This window comes from Micropterus salmoides, unplaced genomic scaffold, assembly GCF_014851395.1.
Source record: "Micropterus salmoides isolate LMB-PRFRI ecotype aquatic unplaced genomic scaffold, ASM1485139v1 Ms_hic_scaffold_13, whole genome shotgun sequence".
Lineage (NCBI taxonomy): Eukaryota > Metazoa > Chordata > Actinopteri > Centrarchiformes > Centrarchidae > Micropterus > Micropterus salmoides.
The window spans coordinates 24,990,255-25,000,935 of record NW_024040374.1 but is presented as its reverse complement, the minus strand read 5'-3'; positions in this window follow the sequence as shown (position 1 = coordinate 25,000,935).

Here is a 10,681-nt window from a genome sequence, read left to right as displayed (position 1 = left end):
AACAAAACAGTTTGCTTCTGATGTCCTGTGTTCAGGGATGTTTGGTTGCCATGGATTCATGGTGGTGGCCAATAGTTTGTGTGTCCTTTAGTATCCTTTGGGCTCTGCGTAGGCACCTCACCTCACCGGTATCACTGATGCTCAGGAGATGGGTACCAATGATCTGCTGAGCAGTTTTAATCAACCGCTGCAGAGCCCTCCGGTCCTGGGCCGTGCACATCCCATGCCAGTTTGTGATGTTTTCAGTCAGGATGTGTTCTGTTGCTCCTCTGTAAAAGCTGACAAGAACTTGGCAAGGGAAGTTGGCCTTCCTCAAGAAATACAGGTCTGAGTATGTGCTGTAAAGTTAATGTTAATGACAATTTACAGTATGTGACCTTTACGATGAAGACACACGGCTGGCAGAAAGATTTCCCCATTCTGTACCCCCTTCAAAATTGGTTAAGATGGGAAGGAAGTCTGTGCCCCAAAAGATGCATTTATTTGACTGCTGCAGTTCCGTCATACAGATGAGATGAGATGTTTTATACAATTTCTTACAGAAAACAAAACAAAATAAGCAGACACTATTCCCTGTCATTAGGTTGTCCATGATGGCATGAAGGTCTTGTGCCACAAGCTATGAAGTTTGCTGCCATTAACTTTTTTTTTTATTTATCAAATCTGCGAGTCTTCTGAAATAAAATGATTCACCCAGGTGACTGACAGGTCAAAAAATCTCCATGAAGCATCCAGCTTCCTCTGATATTTTTAATATCTACTTTCCTCCCACATTCCTCCTGCGGTACAATTCTACCTGCAGAAGTGGTAATGAGCCAAGGCAAATACAGTTTTGATTATAAATATTGACACTGTTGGAGTTTCTGGCAAAGCAATGTTTGAGTGGTGTTCAGTTTGTTGATCCCACTCTGCAATCACGCCACCTAACTCTTTGTAGGTGTTCACATCAACTACAGCCACTCCAGTTTTGTTTTGTATTCTGGCGTGGGTTTAGTTTGCAATGGCATTCAGAGTACAGTTAGATCACAAAAATTGTGAAGCTGTCTAATAAAATGAAGGGCCTTGAAGTGTCGGCCACCTTTCGAAGCTAGCCTCCCGTCAACAAAGTATTTTTATATAGAAAGTTTCATTCTTCTTTCTCAGTAGTTCAAAACATGCAGGTATAATCAGTGACCCAACACTGAAAAACCATAATTAGTTGCACCTGTGGTTCAAAAAATCATGTCCACTGTGAAACAGGTGTGCAGAAACACCTGTGTAATTTAATAGCACCGCAATAAATACGACCTCTCATAAAATATTATGTTTTTCTTGAGACAACCTTACTGTAGGTCTGTTAAGTTTTGAGGTTGTTCTTTGTGATGATGTTAAATTGTACAGCATTACATTACAAATTCATTAAAAATCAGTCTTTTGTCTGCATCGTTTACATAGATGCATCTTATTCCGTAATGCAGTCAGCACAACAACAACGATATTGATATTGATATTGATATTACTCTCAAGCAACACTTCTCAGACAGTGTCAAGAACAATCAAAAGTATTATTTAAGTTTCACAGAGGTATTATTTATTACAGGGCTGTTGTATTAGACTACATTACATTGCACATGTGTTTTCTTCTCAGAGCATAAAATGTCTAAATGCTCTTTTTATGGTAGCAGTATGCATAAACCAAGAGTGCAGAAATGTGTATATGCATAGAGGCTTATAGGCCTACACAATATACAGAGAAATTCACTGGAGCTGGCCAATAGCCATGTTATTAGACTCTTTCTAGACTCCTGTTTGGATAAGAAAGTGTGGAAGACCAGGTTTTCAGGGGACATAGTGCACAAAGACATTTACAACAAATACATCAGCATGTGTGAGGAAAACACTCAATGTTTTCTTGATGTATAATTTTTTTTCAGGTGCTCCTGCCACTTTATATAAAGACCTGACTGGATACCCTCTGTTAATATGGGTCACCAATATTTCATTTCTGATGGCCAGGCAGGATGTGGGCAACACAAGAGAAGCAAGAAACTAGAACACAGAAGCTTCAAAGGTAAAAACAAATGTACTGCATGTCATTAAACTAAAAGCATTCGCAGAATAAGTGCCTTCTGCAGAATCCTCTAAGTGTGTTTTTTTAAATTAAGAGACTGTTTAGATCTCTATCAAATATATAGGACAGACAACACAGATTTTTCCTGGCTCTGCACAAGGATGACTAGTTTAAAATGTCAGACTTCCAGAGTTATAGCCATTTAAAATCATCTTGCTGCAGTGCCATCCATTGATTTAACATGATTACATTGTAGTTTCTTTAACACCAGTGTGTTAAATGTGGCTGCATTCACACAATACATTAACAAATTAGCACTGTATGCCAAATATACCATGCCCACATGAATTTGGCAGAAAACTGAATGGAGTGCTAGAAGACACATTGGATCATCTAAATATAATATGAACCAGATTTGGTGAAGTTTGGATGAAATTTGAAATTAAAGAGATTGCAAAGTATTCATAAGAGATGGAAATCTGTGTGTTAGACCAAGGAGGTTTTTAGTTTTTACACTTTACAGTTCAGCAGGTTCAGTGGTTATGAGCAAACATGTAATGTGCTTTATTACTGGCCACATGGTGGCGCTATTCACACCAAACTCTATTATGTTCTATTTGGCCCATAGCCTTATGTCCCAGGAAATGTCACTGAAATCTGTTAAGTAGTTTTTGAGACACCTCTTCTGAGCGGAGGTAATTAAGCTCTGGTGTCTGACACACATAGTTCTGCTGACGTGCTGATTAATGTGAGTGTCTTCCCCTGCGGAGAGCGTTTGAGTTTGATGTTATAATGAATTTCAATTTTGAATAGTTGTTTCTGAAACTCAAAGCAGCCTAGTTTTCCATTTGTTGCTCGATACAAAAGGCCAGCACTAATTGGCTTCTTTTATACTGAGCCCAGTGATGGTTTAGTGCTGATGAGCCTTGTTCATGAAGAATCTCTCCAGATCAGTTTTAATTCACGAGCCCCTATTTATAGTAGATGTCAAGTTAGGCCTATAGCATACCTTTGTATTTTATTTTCAGCATAGAGTGAGCTCAATCCATTTTTCAATAAAAACATATCAAACGAATATCTACAGCTGCAACCAATGATTCTTTTATTAAAAATTTTAGGCTATATATATATATATATATTACCGCAATCCTATACACCGGACAAACGGTTGACAATAAATGAGATTATATATTTTATTTTTGAAAATTGTTTCAATTATTTTAAATTGTAGAAATTGATGTTGTAGAAATTGTCAGAACAAAAATCTACCTTACAACTGAAACCCAAAGCTGTTATATTTACAATGATATAAAACAGTATAGCAGGACATCAAGAGAATGTTTGACAAAAAAGATGACAGAATGTAAAAATAGTAAAATAGTGTAAATAGATACACTTTCCATCCACCCACTTATCATTGAATGGACTTTCTACACTGCAAATATCACAATGCTGTGCAGATCTCCTGTGACTGGATGGCACACACTGTCGCAGGATATAAAAAGGCAGATTGCCGGCACTTTGATCAGATCTCCAATCATTATGTCCTGAGTAAAGAACCAATCTTGTCATGAGATTTGTTATTTGTTCTGTGTGTGTAACGTGTGTAGCGTTTTGTGCAGCAAATTCACTTAAACCTGTCCTCTATATTTTTGTGGCATGTTGATTGGATGTCAACACAGGCAGCCTTAACCTTATGTGCTGCCTGGGAACATCACTCACTGTGCGGGGAATTACAAGTGAAGGTGGGGACAGAGCAATTTGTGATAAAAGACAGTCACCAGGCATTTGCAGGAATAGCGTGTCACTGTTAAAGAGAAGCCTGAGTCCCTCCCTGTGGCCACATATCCTACACACACGTACTCAGTGATAAGGATAGTAGATCTGATGGTTTGTAATACACATCAGAGAAAATCTAATGATTTATAATTTTGTTTGCTCAAAGTTTTGCTCAAAAAGATATTGTTGTTTCTTTTGGGCAAATAAAAATATTAGTGTTTTTACACAACTGCTCACCTCTGCATCACACTTACTGAATCAGACAATAGAAAAGAGATGCTTCTCTCCAACACCAGTTGAAGGTGTTGAAAGATATAAAACCTTTCAAAAAAGGTGGGTGAAAGCCGATTATGGAAGGATTTATCTCTGAAAGTTCACTTAACAATTTGATTATATTTCCAATCCTTTGTGTATTAGGCTAATTTATTTTTGTGGTTTATGTTTTACAGCTCCTGGAGATGGATATCCCCAGTGATACTGGTCATATAATAATTCGGGCGCCCCAGGCATGTACTAGTAGATGGAGGACTGAGATACAGACCTTCAAAGCCAGACTGAAAAATCTGCTTCTCTGTGAGATGGAAGATGGTGACATTATCATAACAGAATATTCTGAAAATAGAAAAGGTCAAACTAATATTGTAAAAGTTTCCCTTAGCTTGGACTAAAAGATCGATTTAATACACATTCAAGCCAACAGAAGTATGGAGAAACGAGAGACATAAAGTCGTTTCAAATCCTTGGCCTGATTTTTGTGCCATAATGTTGGGATGAACACCCATCGATATTGCAATATGCTCTTTACACATTGCTGAACAGCATGTATGCCTCAGCTGGCCAGCTCTGGAATCAATATAGCCCCTTGAGTGATTGTGATTTTCTTCTTCACGCTATTCTAAATGCTTGTTTGTTTTTGTTGCCATTTTCCTCCTTTTAAGACTACCTGCTTTGCGACTCCCACGTTTGAAGTTGTGGCAGATGTTATATCAGCAAGAAGCATCCGCTTGCTCAGCTGGTTCCCTCATTTCAATTACAACACACAACTCGCAGCAGAGATTTGATGTATCTGTACAGGCCTCACTGTGTGTTAAACGCGCTGTGCTTGCTGTGTCACCTCATACTAAGAGACAAGTAATGAAAAACAGAAGTCACAGTGTGTGTGGAAAAGCAGGAAAACTTCAGACTTGACAAAGTGTTTGTGTTGCACTCTCTCAGGTCCACAAGACTATTATTTTTTATCTCCTCCGGGCTTACCAGTGGCAGGGATAAAAAAAAATAATAGTGCGTTTGGTTGTGTGTCCCCCCGTTGCATCTTATATGCATCTTAAAGATAACTGTGACTATACTATACAAACAAACTGTCCTGCAGTCCCTGTTCCCCACCCACATGCTCCTAGACACACCTGACAGAGATCTGCACTCTACTTAGCGCACTCTTCTAGTTTTGAACAGTAGTTGTACTAGGCACAAGACACTGTTGGTTATGTGATACATTATTAAATCCTACCTGATTTGAAGTCCCTGCAGATGATGTACGAAATATCTGGATTCAGCAAGCATATGTATGAAAGTACAGATAGCTGTGGACTGATCTAAACACTGCTGCAATGTTGAGAAACATGTGCATCGTGTATAACAGTAGCCTATGTGTCCGTCATGTTTGCCAGTTCTAAAAAGAATATTTATGAATTGCTACAGCCTACCTTTATTGTTAACATCTACATATTGTCAGTTTCGTGCTGATGCACAGTACAGAAAGAGGCTGCACTGTCACTGTGCCCAAAGTATTCTCAATGAAAAGGTTTTGTTTGTTTGTTGCAGACACTCACACAGCAGTCAATAGGCGTAAGCCTGGTCCTCAGTTTGTAATGATTCAAAACAAGCTGTAAAGCAGCACTTCAGGCTGAGAGTCCCTCAGCCGACTGAAAGACAACAAAAATAAAGGGTGGTTTAAAGGCACAGTGAAATGAAAAATGTACTGTCTCCCTTATTACTTAATTTATCAAATAATTACGTATAGCAACTATAAAATATGTTTTTATAATAGTAATTGATCAAATGTGTAAGATGAGAGGAGTTGCTCATAGTGACAGACCTACTTGGCTTTGCAGAACTTTATAGCATCATTTCTGGTTGTTGTCTCCTGTCTGGTCTGTCTCCCCACTCTCATAGGGCCAGGCAACTGCTTCCAGTGAAAAAGCTCCAAAAATCCACAGTAGGCTACACTACCTGCTCAGCACCAGAGACACAGTTAGCAGCTAACTGGTGAACACAAGAGAGGAGTTAGCAGCTGAAGTGCCAGATATTTCCCTCAGAAGTTGGTAGAGACTGAAAACAGAGCTAAAGGAGAAAATATTAGGCCTACATTCGCTGGATGACAAGAAAAATTACTCCAAATAAATACTATTGTTGCTCTGTAAATGCTGCTGGTGTGAATAAAGCAACTGTTTGCTAGCAAGTTCACAGTTGGCTAGTTACTGAGCAACATTAGCATTTATCCAGAGTAGTGCTTTTGTTCAATTTTCACTCTCTTTTAAGCTCTGCTCTGGTCTCCACTAACTCCCTGTGGAAATATCTGCCTCCTTAGCTGCTAAATGCTCTCTTGTGTTCACTAGTCAACAAACTTTGTCTTTCTTTGGGTGCTGGGTAGAAGACATAAGTGCAGTGATAGTGAACCAAAACTGAAAACCAAAACAATTTAACAACAAGAGTTAAAACACTCTACAAAGCTCCATAGAGCTGAAGGCAAAAGAAAAGTACTTTTCTTGTGTCATTATCTGCGGGTTCATAACTACAAGCAACTTTATGCTGATAATACGCTTCAGTTTTATAAACTGGACCAAAAAGTAAAATGTAGCCTACTTTTTATTGTGTCATTTGTAGATCAACTTTTTGCTGCACTAAATAAATGAAAATGAAACAATTATTTTGGTGTAATGGGCTGTATTAATGTCGATATTGAAATCAGCCAACTTAATTGCTGATTTAAAAACACACCGAAGGCTGTCAAGATAATAAATAAAGTTAATAAAACAAAAATTCACTTTGCTGTACAAATTAAAATGCACGTGTGCTGTTCAGATGAGCATGAAATCTGAATATGAAACCTGTCAAGCAGAAGGCTACAATAGTCCTGATGAGTTTCATTATGTTCCATAGTCAGAGCCGCAGTCCTCCATCCTTGTCTTTGACTTCCCGGCACAGATGCCAGCTGGGGGGATGGGTGCGTCATCACCCTAAATGGCATCTGTGTATTCATGCCAGGCAAATTACTTTTCTGTATACTCATCTGGATAAGCTGTTTATTTGGTTTTCTCACTGCTCACCTCCGTGTTCTGAATTAACATACAAAATGAGGTCAACAGTAATTAGGATACAAATGGAAACTGGTCTCATGACAACATCAGTGAGTGACAGGTGAGTGACACAAGTCACAAGTTAATGTAGAGCAAAAAAACATCAGGTTAGTTTCAAGTGTTCCAAAGCCAAAGTCTTCATCCTTTTACATACAATTGAATTAGTTCCTGAAGTTTGTGATAATTTAAAGCCCTGTGTGACCTTACAATCATTAATATAAAATAGATTATGTTGACTTAAAGTTATCACGCACATACTTTTTATGAGCTACAGCTGCAGCCATGGTTTGCTGTTTATAATAATGTTGCTTTTGATACAGTTTTACAACACAGAACTTCTTTATTACGACACTGACTGTAATATCACTATATTGCTTGCCAAAGCTTCAGGCTTGTCTATTCACTTTTCAGGTGCCCTTTGACTTTAAATAGTCATGAGATTCATATTAATAACACTTATATTGCACTTTTCAAAACATTTACAGTAACATTACATTATGAAGTGACTAAAAGAGAGGACAACTTTTGGCAGAAACAGTATGATGGAAGATGAACACAAAATAATTACATAAAAACTACTACTTACTTAAAACTATTTATGATAAACAACAATGTAATATAATAAAATCAGTTTTGCCAGGAATCACTGATCTTCATATCCCTGCTGATCCCTCTGAACCTGTGCACAGATAATCTGTCTAAAAAACCAACCTTAAAAATTAATAAATAAAATGTCATGCTTGTGATGATTTTTATCTACAAAAGTGTGTTTGTGTATTTGCAGAGACTACCCTGTGGGGAGCAGCAATATGGAACAGACCATAGTGGAACAGAAGACCAAGTTTAAACATTTGATCTGCACCATTAGAGAAATAACAGGTTGTCACATCAAGATTTCATGTCCACATTTTTTGTGTGAATAAAAAAAACCCCACATACAAGCAAATGAATCACAGCTTGTGTTTGTACAGTTTGTACTTCTGCCTCTGTACAGCGTCACCTTTGGCCTCGAAGGGCAATCTGGAAGAAAAGGTTATATTAATGCCACAGACATCCGTAACAAAATTACAGTGTTGGGCTATGTTTGTCAAATCCACTGCTTGGCAACCTGATCATACTCATTTTTTTATTATTCATGTATCTGTGGCTCTGGACAGTTCAGTGGGAATAGGATCTCTCTGGAACCGAGAACAGAGAGCATTAGGAGCATTCCATTAGGGGTCCGGCTTGCTCGAGCTCTCAAATCAAAATTACCCACTGAACCTTATCCTGGAAAAATTACTTTCAATGAAGTGCAAAATCCCAGGTGTTCCAAACTCTGATGGAGATAACAGAGGTGAAAAAGAAAACTAGTAATGATGTTACTGGAGATGGTATTGTCTTGGTGAATTGAGGTACAGCTATTCAAATTCTTTGTCATTTCACTGTTTAGAAAACCTTTTATAGGAAATGAAGTAGCTGAAGTAATTTTTTTATTATCTGTCTTACAAGAAGCTTTCTTTCTGTTGTGTATGGCACTCTGCCACCAAACTCCTACAGGTGTGAATGAAACTCTATAATGTGGTTGCAGCTGAAAAGGAATGTGACATTTTGAGGATACATAAAAAAAGCCCTACCTTTAATTCTTTAATCCATATTTCAGTGCTTCTGATCCTTTATTTGGAAGAGTGGTTAGCACAAGTAACAGATAAAAAATATTTTGTTCCAGAAACATCTAGTCTTGTTTAAAGGTTGCAATACATTTTACAGCCCAAATCTCACTTTTCTACTCAGATAGATAGCAACTTATCCTGTTATATATAATACTTCTCCAGTGCAATACATTCTATTCAATCACCAGTAAAGGTCGTCTTACTGGAAATAGAGATATTTATGTAGTTTAAGGGGCAACAATCAATCTGCATCAACTGTTATAATTGGCCAGAAAATACTGACACTATGGCTCACAGATACTACTACTGCAGCTTTATTTATGTATTTAATTTTGTTTTCGTTTAAATATGTATTTGTTACATATGTACGCATTTACCTCTCCAGGAAGCATCACCTTATTGTGGTGGAGAGGTTTGCGTGCCCCGGTGAACCTGGAGGCTGTGTTGTCTGGAGCCTAGTGCTCCTGGTAGGGTCTCCCAAGGCAAAGTGGTTCCAGGTGAGGGGCCAGACTGAGAATTGTTCACAAAGACCCTGCCCGGAGGAAGCCCGGGGCCCCCGTCTGGAGCCAGGCCCAGAGGGAGGGCGCGTCGGCGAGCGCCTGGTGGCCAGGTTTGCCCCCCTCTCCATCCTTTGGACCCACAATCCATCGGAAGATACGCAGGGGTTGGGAGATGGAGCGCTACTAATTAGATCTGGTGGGGCTGACTTCCACACACAGTCTCGGTTCTGGAACCATACTCGATAGGGGATGGACACTATTCTTCTCTGGAGTTGCTCAAGGTGTGAGGCGCCAGGCGGGTGTGGGGATAATAATAATAAATCCCCTGTTGGAGTTTACTCCGGTGAACGAGAGGGTCGCCTCCCTATGCCTTCAGGTAGTGGGGGAGGGGGGACTCTGACTGTTGTTTGTGCATATGAACCAAACAGCAGTTTAGAGTATTCAGCCTTCTTGGAGACCCTGAATGAAGTTCTGTATGGGGCTCCAGTAGGGGACTCCATAGTTCTGCTGGGAGACTTCAACACGCATGTGGGCAGTGATGGAGATACCTGGAAAGGCGTGATCGGGAGGAACGCCCCCCCCGATCTGAACCCGAGTGGGTGTTTGTTATTAGACTTCTGTGCTACTCATGGATTGTCTATAACGAACACCATGTTTGAGCATAGGGATGCTCATACGTGTACATTATATCAGAGCACCCTAGGTTGAAGATCGATGATCGATTTTGTAATCGTTTCATCTGATTTGAGGCCGCATGTTTCGGACACTCGAGTGAAGAGAGGGGCGGAGCTGTCAACTGATCACCATCTGGTGGTGAGTTGGGTCAGGGGGTGGGGGAAGACTCTGGACAGACCTGGTAAGCCCAAATGGGTAGTGCGGGTGAACTGGGAACGTCTGGAGGAGGCCCCTGTCCGTGAGATCTTCAACTCAAACCTCCAGCGGAGCTTTTCTGGCATCCCTGTGGAGGTTGGGGACATTGAACATGGGTAGGCAATGTTCAAAACCTCTATTGCTGAAGCTGCAGTGAAAGGCTGTGGTCTCAAGGTCTTAGGTGCCTCAAGGTGCGGTAACCCTCGAACACCGTGGTGGAGAAGTTCGGAGAAGACTTTATAGTTGGAGAAGGACTTTCAGTCGGCACCAAAGTGTTTCTGGAGAACTGTCCGCCATCTCAGGAGGGGGAAGCGGGGAACCATCCAAGCTGTGTACAGTAAGGATGGGACCCTGTTGACCTCAACTGGGAAGGTAATTGGGCGGGGGAAGGAACACTTTGAGGAACTCCTAAATCAGACTGACACGCCCTCTCTAGTACAGGCAGAGATGGAGGGTGATTTGGGTTTCTCATCA